The 13,409-nt window shown below is 43.0% G+C and overlaps 1 long non-coding RNA gene across 1 annotated transcript; it reads left to right on the top strand.

Moving 5' to 3' along the window:
• The first annotated feature begins 6,449 nt into the window (after positions 1 to 6,449).
• LOC121059307 lies at positions 6,450 to 9,221 on the top strand. Its single transcript, XR_005814480.1, has 3 exons — positions 6,450 to 6,629; positions 8,225 to 8,436; positions 9,014 to 9,221. It is a non-coding gene; the product is annotated as an uncharacterized LOC121059307 (long non-coding RNA).
• The last annotated feature ends 4,188 nt before the right edge of the window (positions 9,222 to 13,409 follow it).

Here is a 13,409-nt window from a genome sequence, read left to right as displayed (position 1 = left end):
AGGCACACGCTGACCAGCAAGCCAGCATGTCCCAGGATTAGTGCCAAGAAGCTCAGCGAGCAGCCCTGCAACCTTACCTTGCCTCTGGTGTAAAGAACAGGAGGTGTCGTTCTCCTCCTTGCACTGCCTTCCTTTGCCCTGACTACGGGGCATCCTGGAGGTAGTGTTCAGGTGTTTCTTTCATGATCCAGTTTAATTGAGATCTAACTACTTTGCTGTGGGGTTCTTGGCAGAGCTGAAGGAAGACGAGCTGTAGCAGTGTGTGGCTGGAAGCAGGGGACGGAGGAACATCCCTTTGAAGTGCAATGCTTGGTTTTACCAGCTTGTCTTGTGGAAGTACATCTTGAGAGACAGCAGCTCAGAGATGTGCCAGGCGTAGTGTGAAGAAGTGCTGAGGGCATGGCCTAGAGGAAGAGCTTTCTGTGGTATACAGTTGGAAGGTCCTGAGAACAAACGCTGCTTCTGCTGTCTGATTCTTATGGTATCAGCGACTGGGTTCCCGCAGATATACACCTCCCAAGTCACACAGGCCGGAAGACCTTGGCTTTCTAGTTAGCCATTCTGATGTAAGAGATGGGATTCAGTTTATAAAATAAATTGAAGGGTAGGGTTCTGAATGCAAAGCAAGTAATAGATGGGAAGGAAAGCAAGACCTGAGAGGTGTAAAGGCTTCACATACACATATAGAAGATAAAGAAATGATTGCTTTGGAAAGAAACACACCCACAAAAACAACACCAAAAACACAGGGTCTGCAGCCATGTGAGGGATGATCTAAAAACCTTCTTGTTAGAGCGAGCAGCTGCTCACTAGCTGACTAGTTCACACAGCAAAATACATGCCTAGGATAATAAAGCAAAAGGAAGAGGGTGCCAGTGAGCTTGCTGCCATGGCCAGCGTATTCCAGGAAACAGGGGAGTCCTTGGAATTTGGGATTTTACTAACAACTGCAGCAAGGACTTACACTATGAGATTTGGGAAGAAGATCAAACAATTGCAAATTGATGAGGAAGTAATTTGTGTAGGTGTGTAGTAGGGCTGGCAGGACAACTTGGGAAAACATGGACATGTACAGAAGCTTTCCACCCTTGCAATGCATAGGGAGAAGAGGTTGAATATCTTCAGTCAAAAAATGTGAAAGCTCAGTACTTTAGAGAGTAAGATGCTGTAGGAGAGGAAAGTTCTTCATAACTCAAATGGATTTATGGAAAAATAGGTACAAAGATGAACTTCAAGCTGAGTTGAATGCTCAGTCTTTGGGAAGACATTTCAAATTACAGAGGAGCCGAGGATATGCAGAACTGGCCAACTTTGTCTTCCCCTCTGTCATATCATGTCATAGAACAGTTTGGGTTGGAAGGGACCTTAAAGACCATCTAATTCCACCCCCCTGCCATGGGCAGGGACACCTCCCACCAGACCAGGTTGCCCAAAGCCCCATCCAGCCTGGCCTTGAGCACCTCCAGGGATGGGGCATCCACAGCTTCTCTGGGCAGCTTGTTCCAGGGCCTCACCACCCTCTGAGTGAAGAATTTCCTCCTAACATCTAATCTAAATCTCTCCTCTTTTGGTTTAAAACCATTCCCCCTTGTCCTATCATTATCTGCCCAAGAAAAAATTTGTTCTCCATCTTTTTTATAAGCCCCCATTAAGTACTGAAAAACTGCAATGAGGTCACCCCTGAGCCCTCTCTTCTCCAGGCTGAACATCCCCAGCTCTCTCAGCCTCTCTTCACAGGAGAGGTGCTCCAGCTCTGTCCTGCTGAGCTGTAGAGAAATTGTTGCAGTTCTTCGTTCCTGTCAGAGTTTTGGTTTTGTGGGGCTGAAGAACTATTGCAATAGATTGGGAAGGTGTAAGTGGTCTGCAGAGTGGAAAAGACTGGTTACTGTTTCTCTGCCTCTTTTAAACTTCCTACAAAGAGACAAGGTTTGATAGAAGGATAAAAGAGACTTGGGAGAGTGACAGCTTATTACAGCAAAACTAAGTTTTCCTGGTAGGTGTTGGTGGTCTAAATGAAAGAAACTCGTGTGAGCAGCTGTGGCTATAAATGTCCATAACTCTACACAGAACCATAGGATGGTGTTCATCGAGCTCAGTGCCTTGCCCATGACTGGAAGCAGAAGCTTAGTGAAAGCACAGAGTGACTCTTTCCCTGTGGGCTCTTGGCTTCTGTCCATCTGCAGTTTAGGTACTTCCCGAGTCCAAGGTTGAACGCTCACCATGGCAGTTCCCAGCCCTGACAAACTTTTCTTCCTTGAGCTCGTCTTCGGTGATTTATGAACCTGCTTGTACTTTTGGCATGCGTAAAGCACCGTGGCAATGAGTTCTGCAGTTCGAGAGCTGTGCTCTGCAAAACAGTGCTTCATTCTCCACTCTGTTCGTTGCTCATCATTCCGTGCATGTCCTGTCATGCCACACCTCAGTTGTTCCCCTCTAAGATAAAGGCACCCTCTGTGGACTCCTGTCATCCTTGCTGCCCTTCTCTGCTTTTTCCACTTCTGCTGAATCCTTTTTGAGAAGTGGGGATTAAATTTGCATCCAGTATTCACCTGTGAGTGCCCCATAGATTTATACATTCATACACCTTTTTACAATGAGTCTTATTTATTTCTCTGCTCCTTTTTCATGTTGCTTGATCTTCTGGGCTGTGAACATTGACCTGATACTATAAAAGAACTGTCCTGAATGACTTTGCCCATCTTTCTTCAGCAGCAATAATTAGTTAGCACCCACCACTACAAAAGGGACAGTTTCCTTCTCTTTCAAGCCCACCCTCATTGCAGTATTTTATTTTGCATTTATCAAATATTTGACTTCTCTGCCATTTAATTTACTCATTCAACATTATGAAATATCCTGCAACACCTTCCTGCCAGTTTTATTTTTTACAGACCTGAATGATTGTGTCTCTCCAGGAAACCGAATGTGTACCTGGGAAGGGTGCACGCACATGGGGTTTACTCCTCAGTCTCGCCTGTGCATGCACAAGTTCTGGTCATTGCTGTAGTTTCATGTAATTTCCTCAGTACAGAAATTGGGCTTGATGGTTTACAGTGTCTCGGGTTATCCCTATGGTCTTTTTAAAGATTGGTGTCACACTATTTCTTTGCTACTGAGACCATTTTGATGAGCAGGTTGCACACTGCAGTGTAGCATCTTCATCTTTCAGCTGATATACATCTCTTGACTGAATCCCTTCAGATCCTGGTGATGAATAACGACTTGATTCATGCATTTCATTTCACATCTCTTACATCTCTTACTCCACTGTGAGGCAGTTCTCTTGACTCGTACCCTGCCAGTAAAGGTTCTTGTCTGGGAAAAACTCCAAGATCCCACGCAGAGATGCAAAGAATTCATGTAGCTTTTCCCCTATAGCCTCCTTCCCTTGATACTTTTGTATATTGTGCTCATCTGTTGGCCTGAGACTGGTCAGCAGATTTTCTAATTCTGGTGGGCTGGCAAAACTTTTCTTTGTTCATTTGTGGGGATGAAGTTTGTGGTTAGCAATGACCGTGCCTAAGATTGTGCATTAAATGAAGGATGTTTTTTCTGGGTGCTAATCCACACTCACATGGACCTGTGGTCCTTCTGTCCAGGTGGTCTTTTTTCTTCAGCCTGCTGCTAACAACAAGTTCTGCTGAAGACAGCAGAGCAGGGGATTTGTTGCAAAAAGGAGAAAAATGCTGAGAAGGAGACATCTGTCTCTTCTTTTCCTATAAATTTCAGAAATGCAAGCTGCTCTTGGATAATGTACTTACTGGAACAATGGACGTAGAACTGCAGAAATGGCCCTCAGAGCAATAAAAAAGTCTCCCCAATGACTGAGATAGCAAAAAGAACGTGGCTTATATGTGGCTAATGCAGCCATCTGAAATTATTCTCTGCAAATTAAAAGGTTTCTGGTCGGAGTAGGAAAGCTAACTGTTCAGAAGGTGGAATATTTTATAGGAAGTGGGATGGGCACAAACATCGGCTGACAAAGGGGAACCTGAAGTCATCACGATTTGAAATCAGATTGCCATTTCAGGGTAGCAAACATCTTAATCTAAGGAAAAGATGGGGGGTAAAATATTCCCCAGGGGTAAACGTGCTGCGAAAGAGGGTTTTAGTAACTCCACGAGGTGTGGTGTTCTGTGGGCGCGTGAGTGTGCTGGGTGTTCTTGGGCTCACAACTCACCTAACAAAGAAGCGAGAGCGTGGGATGGTAGCGGAGACTCAAATGAGTCCTCAGCTGCGTTTGATTTCCGAAATCAACTTTCTGAAATGTTCCCCCCAGGAGGAAGGCCGGGGCCCCAGCTACTGCAGTGGGCATGGGGCAGCTGAGGATCCACAGCGGGTCCATCACCACTGCACGGCCTCCTGGTGCCAAGGGACAGGTCCAGCTTGCTGCCTCCGCACAGCAGGTCCTCTGGGACCAGGCTGAGCATATTCCGCTTCTTTTTGATGCACATCTTTATCTTGTGCTTGAGTAAGGACCTCAGTAAACATCATGCTTTGAGTTCCTAAAGAGGGATAAAGGGATTGGGGCTAAATTTACTGACTCAGGTTCCATTTCTAACTCTGTCCTACTGACTCATAACTGCTAAGGTGGACGCACAGATTTCAGGCTACAAGTGACACAGACAATCTGCTTTGGCAGATAACCCTTTACCAGTACAGATAAACGTTACAAATTATTTCACTGTTAGTATGAAATAGTTTTACTATTTAAATGGTCACCATCATTTGAGAAAATTGTAATTGTTGCTGGAAAATCAGATCCCTAACCAAAGGAGCACATTCGTTTTGATTTGATTTGATTTCCTAATAGCAGGAAAAAAATTAAAAATTTTAAATTAAAATTGATTATGTTATTGTTTGCTATAGTATTTTAGATAACAACACGGAACAAGAACTGCATTCTGGGCACTAGGAAAAAGAAAAAAGCTACTAATGAAGAAGCAATAAAAAAAAAAGAGTATTAGGAAGAAGAAAGAAAAAGTGGCAAAGAAACTGTATTAAATTGACTCGCTCTGCAGCAAGTATTTGAGTTTCTTCTAGCAAAGAGGCTGAGTACCTAGGCTGGGAAACAACTCCCACCGGAATATTTTTTATCCCACATTTCATTTGGGAAGAACATGGTAGGAAGGAATTAAGTCACACCTTAAAGTCAAAGGGGAAATTAAAACACTTCCAGATTGTTTTGTTTATTCTCACAAGACTTTTCTCTTGTACACATATTCCTTTCCTCAATAATTTAAGTGACCCAGGCCATCTACAGTGTATTTTAAATAGCAACATTTACAAAAGGGGAGGGAGAAGGTGTGTTTTTTGTGCATCTGTTCAACTGCAGATTCCTAGTGACTATGTTATCCTTACTAGTTTTTCTCTTCGATTCAAAACACAAGATGAGACCACCAATGCAGAAACAGATTTTGTCATTCCTGGAGTGATCAGCAATGTTGGCATGCTAACAATGCCTAAAAGCCTTCCCGAGTAACTGTACGAGATTGCATCTCCACTTGTTCATCAGACCTCAAAGTTGCCAAGGGATTCTTGGATATAACTTGAAGAGCACTCAAGAAACACCTAAAATATCATTTCACAGTGGCTTCATAAGTGATGAACCCTGGGTGGTTTAGAAACAAATGTGATTGTTGATGAATTCTTTAGCTACTGTGAATTTTACTGATACCTCTGCATTTTAAGCTAGTTTTGAAATGTCAGCTGCTCATCCACGTTAATTTATGTTACTGCAATTACCTGGTTTCTCGAGTGTGTCAGACACTTCCAGAAGAGATGGAATTTTGGCCACAATTAAAATGGTGAAACTCAGCAGGGTCATCCTAGCACGTAAAAACAGGATACAATATGGATTTTTGCACATACGCATGTGCATAGACCCTTAATCTGGCTAGAAAACCCTTCTGTGATAACTCTGACACATTTTCTCCTTGGCAAATGATTTGAAGCAAAATGATCTTTTCATTTGGCCTTTTTTTTTTTTTCCTTACTGTTTAATCAGGAATATTTCAAAATCTGTCTGCAATTTGAAAATAGCTGAGCATGTGTTTTATGTGAAAACATTCAGTATATGCATTGCTCGGGAACTCTTTGCTGTGAACTCTGAGTGCTCAGCATTTATAATTTGAGCTATGCAACTGCATGCCTGCCTCAAATGGCACTATTTCTGTTCCCTGGCTCGATGACTCGATTTATGCCTTGTTTCTGTTTTCATCTAAAATCAATTTCAGTTGAATCTTTACCTCTGCAGATAGCATTGCAGGAGGAAGGGCTTTATGCTTAAGCTACAAATTTGAAGTCTGCTTTCTGAAAAAGTGTTCAATAATTCAGAGCCGATTAGAGCTCTTGCCCAGGAAGTGGGACTTTCAGGTTCTGTTTCTTCTCCTGCCTGTAGGGTTTTAAACTCAAATCCAGGGAATGGTTATTAGGAGCAGAGGGGAATATTCATCTCTGGCTAAAGTTACATTGCTCTGTTTACAGGAATTGAGGATTCACCGGAAGGAAAAGGAGAAAAGCAGAATCTGATGGTTTTAGTGAGACTGTGCTTGGTGAGATGCAGGATGATGGTTTGTGTTCTGGTCCTGTGCCAGGAGCAAGGCAAGCATGCATCCAATGACAGTCAGGTATGAAAGCATAAAAATATGTGTGTCGGGACTGGAAATCTGTTGTTCCTCTTGCCAGCTTAAACTCACAGCCATTGGGAGCGTCACTTCTCCCCATTCTTTCCCCTTAGAAAGAAAATGTCAGAAATTTAGAAAGGAAGCGCACTTTGTCACACGTGTATATAATTTTATGTGTACATACTTGTTCATTTATAAACATATGTGCACATTTAAGTAGCAGACCAAAAGTTTTTCATTAGAAATCTATTTTAGATAGGGAAGAAGTAGGTTAGGGTATCTGATGATGTGACACATTTTCACGTGACATTTGACCAGAAAGAGGTTTGGAAATGCTAATTTTTAAATGTGCTTTTAGGACCTAACATATTCCTTTTGTGCAAGAAGGTAAAACATATTTTTGTGTGTTATGGAGCACTGTGGTATAGTGATTACTATAGACTACATTATATAGACTATATAGTAGACTACACAAGGAGAGAACCTCAAATTGCAAAGACCCATTTATAAAAGTACCTTAAAAATATGTGATGATTTTGATATCCTCCAGCAGTGGTGCAGCCCCACTGATTTGTCTGTATCCTCAGAGTTCTGCTTCATCTGTTTTATAATGTTCCCATATGCTTCCAGCACTCAGTGAGCTCCTTGCAGGGCTTTCTTTCCAACTGCCTACAAAGTTTCTCTTATGACTGACTCTTTATTGCCTTCTAAGTATGCTGCACATTCTCAGAGCATCTTGTTATTCATCCCATCTCCCGTTTTATGCTGAAAGCTTTTAAATACATTTTAATGATGCATAACAGCAATATAATGAGCCTAATAGCATGCTATTGATTTTCATTTGAAACACTGACATTTGAACATTTCAATAGCCTTTTAGCAGTGTGTATATTTAATGCGATTCAAAGACAAGGCAAATGGACCACAAGATCTGTCTACTAAAAGAAGTCCACAGCCTCTATCTACTGAATATACCCCCACCCTCACCCACAATCCGGTTGTTGCAATCAGCTGCATTAGAAGTATATTGTTTTCAGTGTCTTAAAACAAACGGTGTGTAATCCTTGGTACAAGGAAACAAAAGGGGAAAACACCAGATCACTGCATTAAGAAATTAGTGGTGCGGATCCAGGCAGTGCTGTCAGCTCCAGAGTGAAGAGAGCTGCCCGAGGATGCTCTCTAGATACGAGCCGGTGGAGTTATGGGATACCCTAACTCAGGTGAAGAAAAACAAACAGAAGAATGAAACTGGCAAACATACACGTCACCGTAAGATAAGATAACGGGTCCCTTTTGCAGAATAACTCAGCAGTTACATCCTAAGGAGAGCACTGTTTTCAGGAGAGGTGTCTGAGAATTCAGTGAGCAAGGTGTGCAGCGCCCCAAACCGCCTGCATGTGTGGCTACTCGGAGGTACTGCTAACAGCAGTGTTGTGAGGCTGCACCAGCCATATGTATTGCTGTATCTCCTTGTCTTACAATTAGAGACCTACTTTCTCCAGTGCTGTGACATATTTTTTTTCAGGGGCTGTTTATAATGGATGAATAAAAGTGAACTTGACATCAAATATAAATCTTACCCTTCTGGTTTTTCACAGCTTCACTGATATGCATTACACATCAATTAAAAAAAAAAAAAAAAAGGAAAGAAAAGATAAGATAAGCCAAGGACCAGCGATATGTGTGAAACTTCTGCTTTTATAAGGTCTTCAGCTTGCTTGCTTTCCCAATACATAGCTGTTCGTTCGCAACCACATCAACAAACAGAGTCATCTGACAAGTCACGACTCAGACTTTATTGCAGTGAAGTGTAAGTATGCAGGGTTTTTGCTGTTGAGCTAAAAAAAATCAGCTGCTTTGATTAACATTTCTTCAGATTCTTTTCCAATCTTTGTGCTTTTCATTCAAGATCATATGCATGGGAGCTCAGGAGCAAAATTCCTGAGAATGTGTAAGTGAGTCTGAAGTTTAAGAAGCTTTTTGAAAATTAGTAGCAGTTGCCCGTGTGCAAGTTAGGCTGAAATTAAAATGCCATACCCAATTCTAAGAAGTGACCTAAGAAATCCTAAAACCTTGAACAGATAAGATACCTAAGACAGACATAGGCAAATGTGTTAAGTCATATATTAAAATGTAGTTGAAGTTGTATTTCTGCCCATACCAGAGACACTGACCTCTAACTAGGGACAGAAAGGATAAAGAAGGCCGTCTTCATCTGGTTCATAAATAAGGAAATAGGAAAAATAGCTTATCTTTAGTAGATGGTGGTAGTAATGAATGACTGCTGGGAGCAGTAGACAATGGGTTTTAAACCAGTCTAAGAAGAAATTTCAAATGCATGTAATTGAAGACAGAAGAAATGGCTGTTATCTTTTTATTTAAAACAGGTCCCATGAGCAGTCTCCTGCAAGTACCTAATTCTCTTGGCTGACTGCAGAGAGTTTGTAGAAGGATGAGCTCAGTTGTCTCACTTTTTGACCGCTACATGGACAGATCAGTCCCATCCCCAAAGTCAGGCTGAATCTCCTGGAGAAGCAAGAACAAGTTAGAAGTTGATTTGAAGGTAACTCCTGGCAAGAGCCCCGGTTATACCTGCAGGCAAAATATATGTTCCTTTTCTTGTCTTCTAGCAGTGTGTTGCATCCTTTTTTCCCCAGACTGTGCTGGTCTTTCATATTTTGAACCTAAGTTTTTCAGGATAAGGACCATCTCTAATGACATGTTTACGTGGTCCTTAGTACAGTGTTTGTTAAGTATTCCTGTAATGGAAATAATTGCATGTCTCAGGAAGAAGGGGCTTCCGTGCATAGGCCATTGAAGCAAAAATGAAAAGGTAGTGCACAAGCAAAGGAGATGGACAATACAAACACTTCTACACTGCCAGCTTATGCTTCATGATGGAAGTCCCCCTCAGCTCCTTCTGTACAAACTCTTTTCTCTTCTTCAATGTTGTGTCGGCGCTTGTGTCTCGCAGCAATCAGAGGTTTCTGGGGGATGTGGAACTACTTTGTTCCCTGTCTGTTAAGTACGACTATAAAAGCACATCTCCAAAATGCTGCCAGTTCAATGAAACTGAAAAGTAGTACTTTCAGATTTTGTAAACAGTAAGCGTTTTCTATACAGCATACATAAAAAGAACTTACTGCCACAGCCTATCACTGAGGCCAAGGCTGGGAGAAAAAAAATAAGATGTTTTCAAACATAAAAATACCTAGTTAATGCAGAAAGGAGAATTTTAGAAGGTGTGTAAGTGCTTCTTCAGCTTACACAACCCGTTAATGATGGATGAGACTTCTGGGGGAGTATTTCCTCTGAAGCAGCTAGTCTTGGTCACTGTCAGACAAGAATCTTTAGACTGTAAATCTGATCAAACACAGAAACTTCTGTGTTGCTCACTTACACCTGTGAGAGTCTGCTGACTTCAAGGTACATGAAGGATTTGGTCTAAGACACATCATCCGTCTTCACTGCAAGAGATGTGCATTCATTTTGTGGTGGGGTGAAAAATTGCCCAACGGGCAGTTGGTTAGCAGGCCAACAATTTACACACGGATAACGTGGCGTTAATGTACAAGACCCCACATTCGTTGCCGTGCTGTCGTGTCTAAAAAGGTCTCAGGTTTTAAAATTCACATACCTCTTGCTCTTCCTTGTAATTCTCTGCTCAAAACCCAGTGCAAACTTCCTCTCCCATCCTGACTATTTATAAGTATACATAGAAACAAAAGTTTTGTAAAGATGTGAGAGACATTCTACTTTATTCCCAGGGGCAAATAAGGCCTTTTATTTTTAGCCCAGTTTCCTAAGGAAATGAGACTGATGCAATCACATTGTCTATATGTCAGTCTATCAAATCAACCCTCTTCCCTCCCCCCATCAACTTCTGACCATTAATCTTTTTTCAGCTAGATCTGACCGAAAGGCAAAATTCTTTCAAAAATATTAAATGCGCGTAAGTTTTATGAAAATCAGTGGCTGAGCCAGAGAAGAGACCTCATCCGTTCCCTCCCTGGAGAAGTCAGTCCTGGCTGAATTCAGCCGGTAGGCAGCAACGTGCTGGCAAGTCAACCTGTGTGCAGCCGCCATACTGCCATGATGCGTGCTGTCTCCTGGAAGGATGAGAGGGGCTGGAGAGGCAGCTCGCAGGTGTTCCTGGAGGGGTTCTCCTGGGTACGTGGCAGCATTTTAGGGATGGGGAGAGAGAAGAAGGGAAGTAGCTGGGGCTGCTGGGCGTGTTGGAGTGTCGGTCAGGGAATGCTTCTAGTTTTCCTTTATATCCCAAAGTTACTGAGTTTTAAGGTGAAGTTCTAGGGAGCTTCTCAGTGATGGCTCAAGGAACAGAGTGGAAAAGAAATGCAAAACTAGTGCTAAAGAAGAGGTCATCGCCTTTTTGTCATTAGTTGGCAAGTGTTTCCCAGGTAATTCCTGTTACGAAGAGTAACGTGCACTGAGGAAACAGGGATAGGTCCACATCTAACCAGTCATTTGATAAAACTCTTACAAGTGCACGTGTTACCTCAAATAGAGAGTGCAGATTTGCCCATTTCTTAAGTTGTGGGCAATCTGAGTGTTTTCAGTGTCACTGTTGGTTGACTTTTACCTGTTGAACATACCGAGTACGTGCAGGTCAAGGCAAAAGCCCAGCCTGTTCCTTCGCTGCCTGACCACCCATCTGCTCCACTGTAGGGTATGGTCCTGAGCAGTGTCTGTGTGTTTCTGTGCTGGAGGGAAGCGTGTAACATGTACGTAGCACAATTGTCTATTTACCTGCGTTCGCAGTGATGTCTGGAAAATAGTCTTAAAATGAAGCTATGATTATAGGCCTAGTGACATAAGTTCGTATTTCCACTGTGACATAACATGCTCTTATATTTCAGTATCACAGCATCGTCCCCCGTGGCTGGTGTTTTAAGTCCCAGTGGCAATGGAAGTGCATAAACACCTTGGGGATACGTAGCATGATGCCCACATTATGGAAGAAAGGCGTACAGGAAAAAGGAAAAACAGATTTGCTTTTTATGTAAATAAGAAAATTCTCATTTTTTTCCCCAACTAAGAAAAAAGAAGTGTTTTTACCCAAGGGAGTAGAATACCATTTTCTTCTTAGATAAGATTACCTGGCAGGAATCTCCTGGGGAAGAATAAAAGTTCCCTGTTCTGCAGATGCTTAGTGATTTTGGACACAGATTCAATTGGTTATTTTTAAAAAACGTGGTTGGCCTTGGAGTGCACGGGAAAGAAAGAATGGTACCTGCAGCATAAAACTTACACACACAAATCCTGATGCACACAAGCATGCCACTTGCAGTGCAGAGACAGGAGGACATGTGCCATCCCTGATTTCTCTTGCTCTCCCCACCTATCGCGGAGGACCAGTGTCCTTAACTGACACCCTTGAGGAAGCTGTGAAGGTGCAGAGTGTGGTGTTAACAAAAAATGCATGGAGCACACTGGCATCCAAACAAGTCAGAAGGCTGGGCCATTTTGCCTTCAGCAGCTGAAACCATTCTGCAAGTATTTCGTACATAATTAAACCTTTTTTTTCCCATCAGGTGTTCTGACCTCAGCACATAACTTTGCGTGCTAGGACAGAAGATGGTAAGGTGGGTCAAATAACGTAATAATGGGCAGAAACCTCCTATTTATAAATATTATACTGGAATTAAACTGAGTGTCTTGTCCAAAAGGGAAACACTAGCTCTTCTCAGGATCCTTGTTTCATGCACTGTGCATCCCGTGCTTGTGTCCATAAATGTTTCCCTGTGATCAGCCACCATCTGCAGATCTATCCAGCCATGCCCCTGCCTGCCAATCATTCCTGTGTTTCTTGCAGAGATCACACCAAGGACGCCCGCACTCTGTCAGTATAGTTGGAAAAGTGCAGTCTCCCTCAGCCAGCTATTATTTCATGTGTACTAGCCACTGGAGCCTGTGGTTTGGCGTCAGAGACCACAGCACAGACATCTTACTATCGCAGCATTAAAACGTGTCTAATCAACATGGAAATGGTTACCTAGGTCTGGCACAGCCATCCCGGGCAGTAGTGATGGCTCATTTGCACGCTGCCCCCTCTCCCTGGTTTATTATAGCACCTCTTGTGTCAGAGCGAGCTCTTCACAGGGCTCCACGAAGGTGGCTCTCCCTGTGCAATAACTCCGTGGCTGCTGCTCATCACCCCTACTCTAGATATTGATGTAATTTCACAACCCCATGGCACCAGAGACCTCAGCTGGCGAGGGCGGATGCAAACAGCAGCTGTCTCTGTTCTGCTATGTCAACATGATTTCTTTGCCAATTTCTTTGAGCTGTCACCATCAAGTAGGGGTTAAAAAAATAACACTGCTGAAATGCCCCTCATGGGCAGAGCCTTCTGTGTGCATCCCATTGAGATAACATCACAGTCCAAAACGGGAACGGTGCGGTCACTGGTGCAGGATCTATGCCTGGGCAGCAGCTAGAGGGGACACACGGGGGAAAATGCTGAACCAGAAGCATTTTATTTTTGGTCATTTAATAATGGGCTAGGAACGTTTGTGAACAGGGGCGGAGGAAAGACAAACACGTCTTTCCGCAACAGACAATGAGACAGTTCCCTTGGTGGTTCGTGCTAGCGAGGCTTTGAAGTCCTCACCACCCTCCCAAAGCTTCTCTCGTGGACTTCCACATACAGCTGTGAACAAAATGCGTGCTTTCAGGCACGCTTGGTGTACCCTGGTATCCACACCCTCCACAGGTAAGCAAGTCCTACAGCGAGAAGTGGGCAGGGGTGTAACCCGACAGAGC

The sequence above is a fragment of the Cygnus olor genome, chromosome 1, assembly GCF_009769625.2.
Source record: "Cygnus olor isolate bCygOlo1 chromosome 1, bCygOlo1.pri.v2, whole genome shotgun sequence".
In the NCBI taxonomy this organism is placed as follows: domain Eukaryota; kingdom Metazoa; phylum Chordata; class Aves; order Anseriformes; family Anatidae; genus Cygnus; species Cygnus olor.
Note: the sequence above shows the minus strand (reverse complement) of the source record. Positions and strands in the feature narration are given on the sequence as shown.